Below are 19,495 nucleotides of genomic sequence, written 5' to 3'. Positions count from 1 at the left end.
GTGGTGGGGTTAGGATAGTGAGCCAGATCTTATGTACTACAGTTAAAGTTGGAAGTATCCCAAACTACAATGCACAGCCTCAGAAGGTAGTGGGATTCCCATCACTCAAGATCTACATCCCTCTAAACAACAGATAGATGACTACTTGTCAAAAATGCTATAAAGAAGACAATTTTTCTATGTATTTTTTTACTATGTATTTCCAGATTTCTTCCCAAAAAGACTATATTGGTTTGCAATTCTACCCTCAAGTGACTGCACCGATTTCTCCAAAAACTCCATCAGCATTGAGTTTCCTTGCTTTTAGCTTCTTTTGTCAGTTTGATAGATGTAAGGTGGTCTCTTGGAGTAGAAGTTAGAGTGCCAGGCCTGAAGTCAGGAAGACCTCAGTTCAAATCTGGTTTCAGACAATTACTAGCTGTGTGACCTTGGGCAAATCATTGAACCCTGTTTGCCTCAATTTCCTTATCTATAAGATGACCTAGAGAAGGAAATGGCAAACCACTCCAGTATTTTGCCAAGAAACCCCAAATGGGGTCACAAAGAGTCAGACATGATTGAAATGAATGAACAAGTACCTCAGAATTGTTTTTAATTTTTGTTTCTTTGATTACTGAGTCTCAGTGTTTTTCAAGTGATTAATATTAATATTGTTAATTGTTTCCTGGTGAAAAATAGCAGTTCACACCTCATATATACATATATTCATACAAAGGGATACATGTGTATATAGGTATACATATACATACATAAAACACACATAAACACAAGTTTCTATTTGTATAAATATATATGTTTGTGACACGAACTAAAAGTTCATACATACATTTTTGTTGTTCAGTCGTTTTCAATCATGTCCAACTCTTAATGACTCCATGTGGAATTTTCTTGGTGAAGATATTGAAGTAGTGTGCCATTTCCTTCTCTAGCTCATTTTAGAGATGAGGAAACTAAGGCAAACAGGGTTAAGTGACTCACTTGTCCAGGGCCACACATCTAGTAAGTGTCTGAGGCCAAATTTGATCTCAGGTATTCTTGACTCCAGTTCAAGCACTCTATCCATTGTGCCACCTAGGCTACCCTCATATATACATACATACATACATACACACACATATGTACACACACATGAAACAGCATGGTATAGTACCACTTCTACTTGATATAGGCTTGGTTATCCTGCATAAGTCACTTAAATTCACAGTGTTCTAAGCCAGTGATGTCAAACTCAAATGGAAAAGAATCTCTTCAGGAAGCACATTGACTTAGAAAACCACAAATTGACTTTATCTCTGTTGTATTATATTTTTATCTATGCTAGACAGACAAGTCTCTAAGATTTTAAGTTGCAGAGAAGGAGATAATCTGCGCAGGTATACAATTTCCACACCTGGATGTTCCTTATGCCAATAAAATCACAGGTTCAGTCCCTATGTAGTTTAGTTGGGGAGTATGGGATGTTCAGGGAAGACTAGCACCTCCAGTGTGAGAGTTTACCACACCCTTTTCAGGGCTGCTCATCTACCTTTGGTGCCCATTTGATTCACCCTACTCTCACCTGTGACTCCAAGAAGCCATATCATGTGCAGTGACCACATCCTGGTAAACTGCCTCAGCAGACAAGCTAAGCTAAGTTGAGGGTAACCAACAGACCTCAAACCTGTGGATGAATTACCGTGATGTCTACCCCAAGCACATGGAAGCCTTCCCCAGCAGAATGTGTGGATGAGAACAATTTTTTCCAAGAGCCACAAAGGCAGCTGAAGCAGGTTCTGTGGGACAGTTAGAGCTTGGTTAGACGTTAAAGGTGCCAAGGTCATCCACTTCATCTCAGGTCATCACCAGTTGTCCTGACCTTTGTCTTGCCTCTGGACTTCAATGACTATAGAAGAAAGAGAGAGGTCGATGACTTTGTGCAATTCTGCCTCACTTAAATCCAATTCATACGCAAGTTAAGACATCACCCCATGATATCACAAATGTTCTCTGAAAATGAAAGGCAAACAACAATTTAGATGTCAAGTTTTTTGTAAATTTTCCTAAGTACTTTTGTTAGATTATGAATCTCTTCAGTTTAGAACGTTTGAATGTTCATCGGCACATACAGGCACACATAGTTTTATTGTGATTTACAGATATTGTACTTTTACAAATTTTACAAATTGAAGATTTGTGGCAACTTTGAATCAAGGAAGTCCATCGATGCCATTTTTCCAACAGCAGGTGCTCACATCATGTCTCTGTGTCACATTTTAATAATTCTTGCATATTTAAAACTTTTTCATTATTATTACTTCTGTCATGGTGATCAGTGATCTTTATAATTGTTTTGGAGTGGGGTACCATGAACTTCACCCATATAAACTTAATCAATGAATGTTGTGTGTGCTCTGACTGCTCCACTAACCTTCCTAAGACACAACAATGTTGAAATTAGGCCAATTAATAATCCTACAATGGCTCCTAAATGTTCAAATGAAAGGAAGGGTCAATAAATATGACAAACTTCATTGTTGTCTTTATTTTAAGAAATTGCCACAGCCATCCCAACCTTTAGCAACCACCATTCTGATAAGTCGGCAGTCATCAACACTGAGGCAAGACTCTCCACTGGCAAAAATATTAATACTCACTAAAGGCTCAAATGATGGTTAGCATATTTTTGCAACAGTTTTAAATAAGATGTGTACATTGGGGTTTTTTTAGAGGAAATACTATTGAACATTTAATAGACTATAATATGGTATAAACATAACTTTTATATTCAATGGCAAAATTCATTTGTAATGCTAATGAGATTAAAGATCTTTCCCATCCATTAATGGGTCTGCTCATTAAGGGGAGTTTGATTAGGGGAGATTTGTCGGAAGACCCACACCTTTTGTTAATGAGGCACTGAGATTCTCAAAAGTTGTGACTCCCTTTGGCTCTGACAAGTGTATAAATAGTGAGGTTTTATTTTGTGGCCTACTCATTGGAAGTGTTTGTTTGATCAGATGAGACTCTGGGCAGTCACTAAGGAGCCCCCCAGCTTTGAAAACCCGGATGTTGGTGCTTGCTTCTCTCTGGTAACTCTTTATGTATGGTCAGATATTTATCTGTCTGTTGATCTGTCAGACAGTTGGAAGCCCTGTCTGTTGTTCTGAATTTCTTGGTATTTTCTCTGTTGACTTTTCCCCCTGAACTAGGTGAATGATACATGTTTCATTAAAGTGATTATTGACCCCTCAAGTTGCTTTCCTTTTAGAAAAACAGATCAAAGAACCTGTGACAGGAGGCCCTCCTGTGTATGTTGGGGTCCTTGCTTTTACACCATCTGATCTATTTTATTGCAATATTCACTTCATTATGGTGCTTTAGAACCAAACCTGCAATATCTGTGAGGTATGCAAGTATATGGGAGGCTAGGTAGAGCAGTAGATAGAGGTCTAGGTCAGGAAGACCTGAATTCAAATTTTACCTTAGACACTTACTAGCAGTATGACTCTGGGGAAGTCACTTAAATTTTGTTTGCCTTGGTTTTCTCCCCTGTAAAATGAGGATAATAATAGTATTTTCCTCCCTGGGGTGTCATGAGGATCAAAGAAATAATAATTGGAAAGCACTTAGCATAGGTCTGGCACATAATACAAATCATATAATTGTTAACTATGTATATTAGCAACAGACAGTACAAATGGGCACGTTGGTTCCAGAGTTGGGGGGTGAGGGCAAGATTACTTTTAGGACACTGCAAAACTTCTTTACTGATCTCAGGTTTCTCCTAGAAACAAAGATACATCTTTTTGAGTATCTACACTCTACTGTACAGCAACAAATCATAGAACTCAAAAGCCTCCAAAGTCCTGAAAATGAGTATCACACAGCAAGCAGTAGAGGAATGCATGGTGGGTAGGTAGGAAAAGACTTGCCAAAAAAGTAGAAAGTTTCAAGGAGGACTTTGAAAAGAAATGGCATTAGGCCAATATATTATAGAGAAGATAGTCTGGTCACAAGCCAGTGGAAGAGTAGGCATTTTGCAGCCAGAATGCTCCTCTGTCAGAAATATTCCAACACTTGGGGTCCCTCTGGGGTCAACTGTGAGGAGAGCTTGAACAAGAGTCACACAAGAGGGGCAGGCTATGAGAGGTGACAAGGAGCATCATAGTAGGAAACATGCAAATCAATGAGATCACAGATCCGGTTGAATGAATATCTTTTCTGAAGTTTATTTTCCCAATAGGCTTACTAAACACTTACCCTTTGGATATGTTGGTTTGGCTTACGTACATATTTACCCTTTTCAATTGATAAATCTCTCTATATTTTGTCCCCATTGAATAGTTTTATAATAACCATTTGGTAATACATTTTAAAGTCCAAAATAATTTTCATAAACTTTTTAAAGCATATCCTGGATTTTCTTGCCCATCCAATTTCCCACATAAATTTCATTAAAATTTTCCAGTTGTACAGAAAGACCCCTTGGTATTTTTATTGGCATTTCATTAAATGTTTAAATGAATTTTGGAATTAGAGTCATCTTTGCTAAATTAATTTAACCCATCATGAAAGCTGAATGTTTCTCCAATCATTTCAGTCTTGCTTTATTTTAGTCATTATTGTTTTATGGATGTCCTTGTATAGGTATATTGAGGTACTTTAATTCACAAAGCTATACCAGGTTTTGTTGATACTGTACATATAGTTTTATGATGTTTTCTTGGTCTTTATTGCTAGTAAATAAAAATGCAAAAGATTCTGTGGGTCAATCTTCTATCCTCTGTCTGTTGAACCTTTTCATTCTTACTATTAATTTTTTGCATGTATAGTCATAATACCAGCAAATAATATATGTTGACCTTTTCATTTCCAATGTAAATCCTTCTAATGTGTTTTGATCCTGACTTTGCAGCCGCTAGTTTTAATACTATGTCTCCCCTACCAAAAAAAACCCAAAAAACATTGAAAATGAACATTCTTGATTTGTAACTGTTTCTGATAACATTCTACTGCATATTTTGTTGGTCTTTGATATATACTGTATATAATTTTCATTATGTTGAGGAAATATCCCTATCTGACTATTCTTTTTTATTCTTTTTACTGTTTTTACAATGAATGAATGATAGGCTTTATTAAAATATTTTTTAAGTTTTATTGATATAGAATGTAGATCTAGGGAGTTTCTGTTTATACTTTTTATGTTACGAGTTTTTCTCACGTTGAGCCATACTTTACATGCCTGTTATAAACACAACTTGGTGATAATGAGTGAGTGGATGGATGGATGATGATGACAGATAGCCAGACAGACAGATATGTGTATTTCTGTTCTATTAGCTTATATTTTATATTTCTGTTTATTGGGGAAATGGTGTATAATAGTTTATAATTCTATTTTTACTGTTATTTCTAATGGGTTTTAATAAGGTCTATAGGAGATTATAGACCATGTCTTTTGGTGAAAAAGATCTGACTTCAAGTACTGATACTAACAAAGAAAAGCAGCCTTACCATGGTCATGTCCATTAAACTCTCAGTGTCATATGCAATTTTCCACTTTTTAAGCTACAGATGAGTTACTAGTCTTCAGGAGTGGAGGAAGTTTCCACACTAGATATTCTCAAAACCAGTGTAATCACAGGTCAAAATCAAAGACCAACACCATATTTGCTTAATAGGAAGTATTGTATAATGTTCTGTCTTTCTCTTAGGAGTTTTCCTTTTAGGATCTCTTTCAGGAGATGATCAGTGGTTTCTTTCAATTTCTATTTTACTCTCTGGTTCTAGAATATTAGGGCAATTTTCCTTGATAATTTCTTGAAAGATGATGTCTAGGCTTTTTTTTGATCATGGTTTTCAGGTAGTCTAATAATTTTTAAATTCTCTCTCCTGGATCTATTTTCCAGGTCAGTTGTTTTCCCAATGAGATATTTCACATGGTCTTCTATTTTTTCATTCTTTCAGTTTTGTTTTATAATTTCTTTATCTTTGTCTATATTATTCAAATATCTATGTAATACTATTGGCAGAGTTATGAACTGGTCTATCCATTTTGGAAAATTTTGAAACTATGTGTGAAGCATCACTTAAAGATTTATATTTTTCAAGGCAATGACTTTGTTATTAGGCATATGCCCAAAAAGTGAAGAAAGATTTCACATGTAACAAAATATTGATAGCAACATTCATTTTGTTAGTAAAAAAGAGAAACAAAGTGGACCTATGTCAATTGAAGACTGTCTGAACAAATTGTGGTATATGAGTGTAATGAAATATTATTGCATTATTGGATATGACAAATGCAATGATCTCGGAGAAACACGGAAGGAGGTCTATGAATTGATATGTAGCAAAGAAAGCTGGCATCTGGTGGCACAGTGGATAGAGAGATGAGCCTAGAGTCAGAAAAACATTCACTAAAATCCATCCTCAGACAGTAACTGTGTTACCCTGGCTAAGGCCCTTAAACACTGTTTCCCTCAGTTTCCTCAACTGTAAAAAACGGGGATAATAATACCACTCATATTAGTAAAAGTGCTTAGAACATAGTAGGCACCATAGAATACATATTCCCTCCTTCTCAAAGAAAGTAGAATCAGGAAAACAATATACACAAAACAGTACTACTAGACAACAGATGAATTCTGATACAATGCCGAGAATGTAACATAAATCATCACTGCTGGTAGAGAGGTGGAGGACTACTGGTATAGAATATAGTGAATGTTGATAGATTTGTGTGCTTTTGTTTAATTGTTTTTCTCTGTTCTTGGGAAGAGTCCATTGGGAGGGAAGAGCATATTTTGAAATGATTGCTTTTTTTTCAAACATCAATTCTTAAAAGAAAAAAATTATTTATGTAATATTGGGATTAATATTAATTAATATTAATTATTCTTGGAATAATTCTTGGAAAGTTTTAAAAAATTCAGCTGTGAATCAATCTGAACAAAGTTTCTCTCTCTCTCTCTCTCTCTCTCTCTCTCTCTCTCTCTCTCTCTCTCTCTCTCTCTCCTTGAACTCCAGGCCTAGCACTCTATCCATTATACCACCTATCTGTCCCATACTATTACTATATGTTTGTTTATTTCTTCTTCTATCATTGTTAATTTTTTATTTGTTATTTCAACTGTCACATAGAATTCTGCCTCTTACTTTCCCTAGCTTCCTTCAATACGCTTTCCGTAGAAGGTCTTTCCAGGTCCCCCCACATCCTACCCCCTGACAGTGTCTTCTGACAGAGTTTACTTCCACCTATTCTGTTTATATTTTTATTTATTTAATTAATTTATTTATTTGACATGTTGTCTCTCTCATTAGAATTCAAACTCCTTGAGGACTAGGATAGCGTTTTTGCATTTCTTCATATCCCTAGCACTTAGCACAATTTAATAAATGCTTTCCGACTGACTGCATATAAATTGAAAATTGTTCTACATTTTTATTTATTTTTCCAGTTCTTACATAAGGCCTGTTTTTTGTCTTTCAGGGTTTTTTTTAATTCTATTTTATTAGATAGCATTGCTGCCACTCCGACTTTTTTGAATTTGTATTTATTTTTACAGTATATGGTACGTAGGGCAAATTATCGTATCCTCTTTTTCCGTACTAACATGTTAATATGTTTTGTTGAGATTATTTTTTCATATCATTCTCATTTTAATATTCCCCCTCTAGCAAAAAGAATCCCATGTGATGAAGAAAAACAATTGAACAAAAACATTCGATAAAGTTACCCTCTCTAACAACATAGGCAACATTCTGCCACAGTAATCCCCTACCTCTCGGTCTTGTGGTGAGCTGTGTTTCACTATCTGTTCTCTGAAACCAAAAACTGGTTTTTCCATCAATCACAGTTTGCTTCCTTGTCAGTGATCATTACACTTGCTTACTTTGTGGTTGTCACTTGGTATATTTTCTCTTGATTCTGTTTCTTTAGATCTGTCTCTGCTTGTGCAGCTCTTTCCAGGTGTGGTAGGAAGAGTTTCTCTTAGTGTTTGCTCCCTTCCCCCTCCCCATGGGTGCCGGGTTAGTTCTTCTTAGAACGTATTGAAAGCGTCTTCCAGATTTCATTGGTTCAAGGGATTAAAAGCTCTAGTTTTGCTTCCTGATGCCCAAATACAGAGGCAGGGAGAACTATATCACCTGCCCATGATGTCCTCAGTTGAATCAGTGGACTTTGCTCACTGACTGTCCTCGTAAAATAGCCTTCTCCTACTACAGCTAAGCAAATCTTAACTGTCAAGTCTTCTATGAATGTTTCATTTTGTTCCAATTTCTAATCTGAGGTACTCCATCAGCCTGATTAACCCTGGCCTGCAATCATGTTTCTTAGAATTTCTAATGGTTTTTAATAGTTTTATTTCTAACTGCATAGTACTATTCCACTAGATTCCTATGCCATAGTTTTGGTTTTTTTTTATCCATTCCTCAGTTGGTTGGTACCTATTTGGTTTCTGAGAAAGGCATCTTGGCCTAATGGATAGGGTACTAGATTTGGAGTCAAGAAGATCTAGGCTCAAATTCTGCATCAGACATACTTACTGAGTATCAGTTTCCTTATCTGTAAAAAGAGGGTCTTGGACTCACTGGCTACCAAGATCATTTGTATCTCTAAAGCTATGTATGATAAGCTCGATTTTCTATAGCTAGTTCATAAAATAAGTTATAGTTACAAGTTTTAAATTATTGTCTCTTGCTTCTCTGATGTTTAGCCCAATTTTTACTATATATATAAAGAATTCCTGTCTTTGGTATTTGGGCTAGTTTTTTCTTTCCTTTTTACTGCAATCATTTGTATTAAATATATCTTAATGGTAAATAAGGATCTTTTAATTTTGTTAAGCACTATTATAACACATTTTATGCCATGCTATAATCTGATCATTTCTGTTACTTTTACAAAAGTTATGCCTTATTTATTATCTATGCACATATGCAAAATCTTTACTATAATTATTCACAAGTTTATAATATTTTAATTATCATTAATCAGTCATTTATTTATCCAGCTTGAATTATCTCTTCCATACCTTAGTGCCTTCTTTAGTTGTGAATTTTTGTAAATAGTGTCTTCGAGTTCTTGAATGTCTTTGAAGTTCATTACGTTTTCAAACAATATTTTCAAGGTATGTAATTTTGGGGTCTAATTCTATTTTTTTAAAGTATCTCTTACTCTTACCTTCTTTATTATCCTGAAGCTCAGAAAATCTATCACTGCTTCAGTCTGAAGTTGAATAAATCCTTCAGGTCTTCTTCCTCCTCCTCCTTCTAATTGCCATCTTTCAGGTCAGCTTCTAGCCACAGTTTTACTCTCCTAGAGACATCTCAGACTGTGGTCAGCCTGGGGCTTTGACCTTGTCTGTCACACAGCTTCCTTTTTCTTTGGTTTGTTTGTGTTCTAAAGTCCTTATTATTGGAAACTATACACCACAGTGAAACTTGTCCCCCTAAGTTTTCAGTGGCAAGGCAAAGTAGTCAGAGCCTTGAACAGTTTGACAGTATTTCATACTGTACTCCCCAAATTGTGCCCCCCAAATATATGTGGGAAGCAGAGTTCCCACATGGGAGAAATCACAGATCCTTCCTGTATTGAATTAAGTAAATGCTCCAAATGAATCAGGCTTACCATTCTGTCCTCCCATGCTGAGAGAGCACATAGTGTTCTGCACTGAGGGAAAATTATCATAATGTAGGAACAATTCAGCTCTGCCAGTGACTGAAATGGGACATAGTATGTGATGGGCAAGGATAGAGCACACACAGCTAGTAATAGTTCTGGCTCAGCTCCAACACTCTGCTCTATCCCGTCATTCAATAAATGTCTATGACACACCTCTTGTACATTATGGTGAAATTGAAAGTCTATATGACACACTTCTATTATGTGCAGAATTTTATGCTGACATTATGATGAAATTGAAGGCATAAAAGTCATGCTCCCTGTCTATAAGGAAGGAGACAAGAGAAGTAGAGAGGAGGAAAAAGGACAGAGGAAAACAACTGGTCTGCCTCTATTTAGCTAGTGTCCTCCCAGGTTCAAAGAGGGAAGGGTAGAGGGAATAACCCTACCTCATATTTGGATTATGCTTTTTTACATTTAAAAAACTTTGCATGTTAGGTTATCTCAAAATCATAGAGATAGAGAGAATTTTAGAAGATCTCTTTGAACTCCATGCCTTGAAGGTGGGTAACAACTACCCATCTCAGGCTGTTGGTTATCTATCTTGGAGGGCACCTTGAGAGAGGTAATTTAGGACTGGTAAATGGAATTATTACTATGTCACCCAGCAGGCAATACAGAACTTATCATGCCAAGAGGCGGTATAGGCTTAAAATATGAATCGATTTTTAAACAGTTAGATAAATTTATAGATGACAGCTCCATAATTGGTTCTGAAATGAAAGCAGGATGAATTAAGGATATTCACTTAACAAGTATTTGGGTGCTTAGTATGTGGGCAGCTGGAGGTACAGTAGATAAAGCCTAGGCCTAGAGTAAAGAAACTGAGGCAAAGAGGGTTAAGTAACTTTGACAGGGTCACACAGTGAATAAGTGTCTAAGACCAGATTTGAACTCAGGTCTTCCTGACTCCATGCCCAGCATCCTATCCACTGTGCCACCGAATGTAAGTTCTTCAAAAGGAAAGGATCATTTTATTTTTGCTTTTGTATCCCCAATATAAATTTGAGTAGGCCTATCATATGTTTGTATAACTGAATTGAACTTTCTTGATTGGGTTGGAGGGGGGTGTTGCACTTTACGATGCTGCTGCTGCTTCTCTGTGTGTGTATGCATGTATATATCTATGTGTGTGTGATGATATGTTTTGGTTAAAGTCTCTCATGCTATGCTTGTGAACAAGTTGGAGATTTATAGTCTAGACCAGGGGTGGGAAACCTGCAGCCTCAAGGCCATATGTGATCCTCTAAGTCTTCAAGTGTGGCCCTTATTCAGTCAAAGGGCCACACTTGAGGCCCTAAGGGGCTTCGAGGCTGCAGACTCCGCACCTCTGGTCTAGACGAGAGCACATCAGGTTGGGTAGATTTAGAACTGATTGAATGACAGAAGCCAATGAGTAGTCATTTATAGGTAAAAGAGAACCTGAAGAGATATCTCTAGGGGAATGCTTCAGGTGTCTGTAAGTGACTCTCTACTGTTCATCATTTTACAAATTATTTATTTTAAGACATAGAAGGAGTATTGATCAAGTCTTCAAATGACAGACAGCAAGGGCAGATATGTCATACATTAAGTGATGAAGTTCAGTTCCAACCAAATCTCAGTGGACCAAACTGAATAATAAGAGTAAATGAAATGTTTTCTAATTTGGTCAATGTCAACTTTGCAAATACAGGGGAAGACATATCTATGTAGCAGTTTCTGTGAATATGAAAACCTGATTTCAGCTCCTGCCTCAGAAATGTGCCATCTGTGTGGTACACATATCATAATGTGTGATCTGCAAGTTACTTAACTTCTCTCAACTTCAATTTCCTTATCTGGAAAATTTTTTTTTTTTTAAAAGAGGAAGATTCAATTGACTTTAAGAGTCCCTTCCAGGTCTAAATCTATGATTCTATGAACCAATGAATCAACAGTTTAACACGACAGTCAATAAAACTAATGCTAAACTGGGAGAGAATAATTCTATTATACTCCATAGTCTTACATGACATTTGTACTGTTGTGCTTCAGTTGTTTCAGTCACTTCTGACTTTTCATGACCCCATTTGGGTTTTTCTTGGCAAAAAATACTGGAGTAGTTTGACATTTCTTTCTCTAGCTCATTTTATAGATGAGGAAACTGAGGCAAACAGGGTTAAGTGGCTTGCCCAGGGTTGCACAGCTAGTAAGTATATGAGGCCAGATTTGAATTGAGGAAAATGAGTCTATCCACTGAGCCACCTAATTATCTCTCTTAAAGGACATACTATGTTCTTTTATGGCTATCATATTTTAGGGAAGATACAGCCAAGCTGAAACATGTTTAGAAGTGGACTGTTGAAAAGATAACGAGAAGACTAGAAAATATGCCTTACAAGGACTTGGTTGAAGAAATTAAAAGTGTTTAGTCTGGGGAAGAGAAAACATTTGGGGAAACATGCTAGTTGTCTTCAAGTATCTGCAGCACTAACATGCAGAAGAGGGATTAGATAATTCTGTTTAGTCCAAAGAATGATAGATGGAAACTTCAGAGAGGCAGATTTAGTCTTGGTGTACATATGGAAAAACATCTTGATAATTTAAATTAACCCAAAATGGAATGGCTTCTTGGGAAATAGTGCCTGAAAATGGTGGAAATGGTGTAGAAGGGATTCTTGGTCAAGTTGTATGAAATGAATTAGATGACCTCTGAGGTCCTTTCCCACTCTTAGATTCTGTGATATTTTATACGTTTGTGCGTGTATATATATATACATATATATACACATGTACATATATATAATACATAGCATAATGTGTGATCGGCACTAATGTATATCAGCATATTGTGTGTACATCAATAGTGTCAAACTCAAATAGAAATAGATCTTTGCAGGCTTCGTATTGATTTATTGATGTTGTCTGAAAACCTTCGGAAGCATACTATTTTTCACCTTTTTTGTTCAGGTCTCTTTGTACAAAATGAATAATATGGTAATGTTTTATATGAATGTACATGTATAACCCATATCAGATTTCTTACTGTCTAAGGGATAGGGGAAGAGAAGGAAGAAGGGAGGGAAGGATAGAATTTGAAACTCAAAACATTTTTTAAAATGTTAAAAATTATTTTAATGTAACTGGAGGAAAATTAAATATTATTTTTAAAACTTTAAGCACTATAAAACACTGTCATATTGCATTTTTATATATTTTGTTCAACATTCTCCAATTGCATTTTTATCTGGTCAGGTGTTTTGCAGGCTGCAGTTGGTCGTGAGTTTAAATCTCTGACTTGTGTGTATGTGTGTGTACACACATATATAATGTGGTACCATCACAATGACAAAGGACACAGAGGAAGACCTCTTGCACACAGAGTGGAACTTCACACACACACTCACACACACACATACACACACACAAAGGAAGTTTTATGGAAGGGTATGGATAAGAGTCACACAGGATGAGAAGATATAAATGAGTTGCCATCTGCCAATTCAGAAGGAGTTCCCATATTGATGAGATCACTGATCCACAAAAGTGATAAGCTATAGATTGACATGTGTGTGTGCATATGTGCGAATTTATACATGTGCACATAGAGCCTAGAAAATACTTTCAATAAAGCTTAATTATTTTCAGTGGTAATTAGTAACACGTTGCAGGAAGCATTCAATTCAACAAATTTAATTCAACAATCATTAGTGAAGTAGTGTTTATTAGTGCAAAGTACTTTAAGAGATGTTAAATGTACAAGATGAGCCTACAGCTTAGTAGGGGAGATGGGGCATATGTACAAATTATTTTTATGCAAATTAGAATTTGCACTCCTCAGATAGTAAGTGCTTGTTGAATTAGAATGAGAAGCAGCTACAGCATCTACAGCTTGGCCAGAAAGACCTAGATTTAAATCCAGTCTCTGACACATATTTGCTCTGTGACCATGGGCAAATGATCTAATTTCTCAGGGCCCCAGATTAACTCCGTTCCCTGAGATTTGAAGTTACAGATGAGCTGTTGGTCAAGGGAGGCAGTTGACGTTCTAGAGAGTTCCCCACACTGATGAAACTACAGGTTCAGATCTAATAATAATAAGATAATCATATCATATACAATATAATTACGTAAATGTAATAAATGTATTACAATATTATATATATATATATAGTACAAGACAATTCTTATGAAAGAATGGAAGTGGAAGGGATTACTTCTGCCAGCTGGAACTAAGCATGATTTCATGAAATGACTTTCCCTTAGGAGCACTGGTATCTAGAACAGGAAGGGGATTTAAAAAGGCAAAGGCGAGTGAGTATCAAGTCCAAGTCAGCTGCATGAATTCGGAAAGGGTTAACAACTGAGTATGAGGATGATGGGAAGAACTACATTGCTTGGGGTCAGGGAAGGGGCCAGCCATCTATCTGTGAATAAAGCAAAGTGGGAGATAGAGCAGAAAATTGACGATCCAAACCAAGAAATCAGAATATCACACCATTGTGGAGGAAAACAAATTGTGGAAGTTAAGAGTTTGGGATAAGTTATTCCACAGAGAACAAAACATTTGCAAAGGCAAATGTCTGCAATTACATGATGGCAAGTTTGCCTTTAGTATACTTTTCACTGCCTAACAGCACTGGAGATGGTCACTTTGTCCAAGATGGGGACCTTTTTGGTGAGAGAGCTATGTATCCCATCCATACCTTTCAGTTTTTAAAAGGGCAGTACTGTCAATAGTAGGAGCCACATAGCAGGAGAGTGCATTATAAGAGGAATTAGAGAGAAAATAAAAGGAAGAAAAAAGAGGCGAGGTCAATTAGGGGAGTGGCAAATAATCCAGTTTGACTCGATGTGGAGTATGTAAAAGGGATTCATGTAAAACAGAGTAAGAAAAATAGGCTAGGACAAGATTGTATAGAGCCTAACACATCAAGCTAGGAAGCTAGGTTTTTATTCTGTAGGTGAAAAGGAACCACCAAAAGTCCAGATGCACCTAGAAAGATAGATTAGAATACCCTAAAGGGAAAGGGCCAGTCCCCCTAGATTTTGCCAGCACACCTTGTCCATAGCTAAATCTAAAGACCCCAACTCCAGAGACTATTTTTTTACTAGCTCCAGAAACAGGTAATTGGGGAAAGAAAGAGAAGGAGGGACTGAAGCAAATTATGGACGCTAGGATGCAAAAGAGGAGGGGGAATTGACAGGACAAGGCAACTGTATATGAGAGGTGAGGGAAAAGCAGGGAGTCAAAGTATTGTGAGACTGTGGTTGTGTCTGAAACTGATAGAAACAGAAATAAAAACATTACAAACAGGTTTCTATGTATTTGGCTTTTTTTCTAGAATATGTAGAATTATGTCTAAAACTTGGTTTTCGTGTTATACTACATTTCTTAAACTAATCCACCACTTGTAAAATCATAACTTAATATATGTACTTAATTTTATTTGAGAATTCCAAGATTCAAATACTATTATCCCAAATGATGATAAGAAATTGTTTTCAATATCAGCAAACTATAATAAAAGATACCTGACTGGAGACAGGTCAGAACGGATACCCTTGTAAATACAAAAAAAAAAAATTGCATATGAAGTATTTGAACATGGACTATTAAAAGTAACAAACTGAATACTAATATACATTTTTACATTGCTTTGATAAAGTATTAAAATGACACTTCCTGAATTTATACATTTTAGAAGGCATGCTTTGTTAGGGGTTTTCTCCCACTTTGATTGTATGTGTTTTTCAACTTCTCCATTTGTTGTAACCAATGGTTCCACATATGGATGGTGTGGTGGTGGCTGATGGAGCACCTGAGTTTTTTTGGTGCTAATTATTAGGACAAAATTAGCACAGGAAGCAGAGAATTGATCCATACTTTGTTGCATCTCAGCTTCAGAGGCTGCATTGAGTGCACAATCATCTGCAAAGAAGGACCAGCTAGGTGGTGCAGTGGATAGAGCCCCAGTGCAAGAGTCATGAGGACCTAAGTTCGAATCTCACCTCAGACTCACCTCAGACACTTGACATTCACTAGCTGTGTGATCTTGGGCAGGTCACTTAATCCCAATTGTCTCATCCTGGGTCTTTTCCAGTCATCCTGATGAATATCTGGTCACTGGATTCAGATGGCTCCGGAGGAGAAGTGAGGCTGGTGATCCGCACAGCCCTCCCTCACTCAAAACAAAAGTCAAGTGCAAGTCATGTCATCATTTCTCTGATGACATGGTCTTCTTCAGCAATGAAGGATGAAGACACATCTGCAAAGAGAAAATCATGCACCAACATTCCCTCTGCTTTGGTCTTGGCTTGTAGCCTTTTTAAATTGAAGAACTTACCATCAGTATGGTAGTTGGCCTTGATGCCATGTTCATCCTCATTGAAAGCATTTGTCAACATGACTGAAAACATCATGCTAAAAAGCATGGGAACAAGCACACAGCCCTGTTTCACTCCATTGGTGACTGGGAAGACACAAGAGCTTTGTCCATTATCCAGAACGTGGGTAAACACACCATCATGAAATTGATGAACTTCTCCAGGCAACCAAATTTTGACATAATTTTCCATAAGCCCTCACGACTAACAGCATCAAAAGCCTGCAAGCATTGCCAGAAATAGCTCAGTGTTTGGGAGGTTCCGAAGAAAAGTTTGGGAGAGAAGAGGTATTTTACAACCAAACTGAAGGTCTACAGAGCCATTGTGCTGACCTCATTGTTATATGCTTGTGAAACATGGACAGTCTACCAGTGCCATGCCGGGAAACTGAATCGCTTCCATTTGAACTGTCTTAGGAAGATTCTGAGGATCACCTGGTAGGATAAAGTCCGGACTGAAGTCCTTGCTCAAGCTAAACTGCCAAGTATTCAAATTATGCTTCAGAGAGAGCAACTCCGATGGGCTGACCACGTTGTTCAAATGCCAAATATATGCTTGCCAAAAAGACTATTTTATGGAGAACTTGCATGGGACAGGCGATCACATGGTGGCCAGAAGAAACGATACAAGGACACTCTCAAGGTCTCTCTCAAGAACTTTGGATTTGAATGTGCAACATGGGAGACACTGGCACAGGACTGCTCAGCATGGCATGCCCACATAAGAACAAGTGCTGTGCTCTTTGAGCAAAGCAGAATTGAGAGAGCAGAAAACAAACACAGGATGTGCAAATTTGGGATATTCATCCCGAATATTCACACGGACTATTGGTGCCCAACCTGTAGTAGAGAATTCCAAGCTCGTATTGGTCTGATCAGCCACAGTCAGACACTGAAATTTCACTTTACAGTGGTGATATCATTTTGGTCCTCTTCAAAGACAAAGGACAACAACCAACCATGTGTTTTTAAAATAAATATGATTCTTTTATAATTCCTGAACTCTGTTTTTTTTTTACATGTTGGTAATATGAATTCTGTTAAATTTGTGGAAAATACCAATGGAAAAATATTGTCAATATTAACAATACTTTTTCCAGCATAAGGAAATAGGATACATTCATTTTGTAAGAGCGAAAGGAGAAGGTACATGTGGAAGCAAATGTACTCAGCACATTTTTTATAGTTAATACCTAACATTAACCAATTAATGTCCAACATTAGTCTGAATGACTGGCTAATCTTAAATGTAAATTAAAACGCAATGAAATCTCTCTTCACCCCATGAGACTTTGATTTTACCAAGTCAATCTGAAAAGATAAGAGCACTGAATTTAGGAACGGAATTCCTGGATTCAAATCTGGAATTTTCTAGTTAATACTTTGAGCAAGTCTCTTTATCTCTCTATTCTCAGTTTCCTCATCTATAAAATAAGACTTCTGGAACCTTTTCCATCTACAGATCCATGATACTAAAAAATGAAAATGCAATCTCACCTTAGGTGGATTTTTCCACTGTTTTAATTTCCTTTGAACACCAAATATAACTAGCTTCCTCAGCATAGCTATTATAATACACTTAGCTGCAATATACCATATGTGGATTAATTTTTAATGATTTGAGTCACTAATTAAGATATTTTGATGGAGCATTTAAGTATAGATTTATATATTAAGCTCTCTTTATTTGAAAACACCATCAAAATTCTGTAATTGTATAAAAATTTGCTTTTGTTGTTGGAATGATTCTGCCCTCATAATAGAGTTGATGTCAAGATGTAGACACTTCTTGGATAAAGGGCTCTGAATAACCCCAGAAACAGTGGCTCTATTTTTAGCTTTTGGTAATTAGCTAAACAATCATTTTCTTTGTAGGAAATTTATAGGTAGAAGAACAATATTATAGAGCTATAATGACCATCCTCCTTATATGTTTTGTCATTACTATCCATCACCAATATAAGAATTTGCTAAAATTTAGCCTTCAATCAGAAATCATCTTAAAGTCTTAATTAGCTAAAGTACTAACCACTGAAAATTGTAGAAGGAATCAGACTAATTCAGGCTCAGTCTGCTTCTAAATCAAAAATTATTAGATATGAATGCAAACTATACACTGTTGCTATCCTAAGAAATCTATATTTGTATGTAGGATCAATATTCTGATAAATACAGGCCGGTAACATAACTACCACAAAAAAGTAGAGCATTAAGCATTACTTATTAAGAAATTTAATCTCAGTTCTGAGAGATATAGGAATGAACCATCTTTATAGGCAAGTCCCAGAACACTTTAAAAAGATCTTTGTCTCCTTGTTCCTTGAATGAATTAAAGTATGTATTTAAATAATATTGGCAAGGAATGGAGATATGTTAGAAGTAAGTCTAAAAAATTAGGATGGCCCCAGAAGAGGGAAGGCCTTTCTCTCTACTTTGAAAAAAAAAAGGCAATGCAAAGCAGAGAACCAAAGAAAACCAATAAGGAAGCAAAGCAAAACTGGACAGCTTTGAAAACAATGTGTAAAATTTATATAGGTTTTCTTTAAACGGAAATTTATTGTTTTATATTGAATTTTCTCTTATGGTCTGCTATGTACATGGCAATGCTTTTTTTTCTTTTCTCATTTTGTAATTACATTTTTTTAATTACAAAAAATAAGAGAAGAAAAAGAAAGGCAATGTTGCATATTGGATGGAGTGCTAGAATTGGAGTTGGAAAGACTTGTGCTTGAAGTTTACCTTGTATACTTATTAGCCACGTGATGCTGGGCAGCTTCGGTTTTCTCATCTATAAAATGGGAATATTAATAGTACCTACCTTATGGGGTTGTTGGGAAGATCCAAGGAGATAAAGATCAATTATTATTGATTTTTATTATTATTCACAAAAAGCAGCCCCCTTGATTTTAAAAGTCCTTAGATTCTTTTATTCAAATTCAGTTCCTTCCTTTCCCTTTTTCCTCTATTGCTTCAATTCTCTCTAAATGTCAGTAGAGCATAAGGAGGCTTAGAAAGGTTCATTAAAGTTATTAGCGCAATTTGAGAGTTATTAGTACAATGGCTTCATCTCCTTCAAGTACAGATGCTAACCCTCCCCAAAGCTCAAAAAACCCCAACAAAGTAATCTAAAAACAGAATACTTGTTTACTCTAGAATGGGAGCTTGTAGTTTCTTTTAATGTAGTGGACTTGCTTCAGTTTAAGTGAACAGTGATTCCCTAGGAGAGGAGATCATGTAAATAGCATTAACCAGAAAGATTTCATGGGTGATGGGATGATGGCACTTAGGTATACAGTCATTCCAATGCAATGCGGGTCGTAATCATTAGAGCATTTGGTAATCTAGCTAAGTCTCTGTCATATGTAGGTTTGCTCTGTTTAGCAATCATGCACAGAGGGGGAGTCTATTTTAGTAGCTATGCAAATCCAGAGTGGCTCAAAGCAGAAAGCAAGCCATATAGTGTTTGCAAGGCTTTTGAGAA

The 19,495-nt window shown here is 36.4% G+C and overlaps 1 long non-coding RNA gene across 2 annotated transcripts; it reads right to left on the bottom strand.

Annotated features, from left to right (window-relative positions):
• Positions 1-575: 575 nt before the first annotated feature.
• On the bottom strand, positions 576-15,799 carry LOC140501191 (uncharacterized). Of its 2 annotated transcripts, none has more exons than XR_011966084.1 (2): positions 15,652-15,799; positions 576-1,882 (listed from the first exon to the last, which is right to left on the bottom strand). It is a non-coding gene; the product is annotated as an uncharacterized lncRNA (long non-coding RNA). The 2 variants fall into 2 exon arrangements; XR_011966085.1 differs by lacking the exon at positions 15,652-15,799 and adding an exon at positions 9,167-9,647.
• Positions 15,800-19,495: the final 3,696 nt, after the last annotated feature.

Source organism: Notamacropus eugenii, chromosome 4, assembly GCF_028372415.1.
Source record: "Notamacropus eugenii isolate mMacEug1 chromosome 4, mMacEug1.pri_v2, whole genome shotgun sequence".
NCBI classification, from domain to species: domain Eukaryota; kingdom Metazoa; phylum Chordata; class Mammalia; order Diprotodontia; family Macropodidae; genus Notamacropus; species Notamacropus eugenii.
Note: the sequence above shows the minus strand (reverse complement) of the source record. Positions and strands in the feature narration are given on the sequence as shown.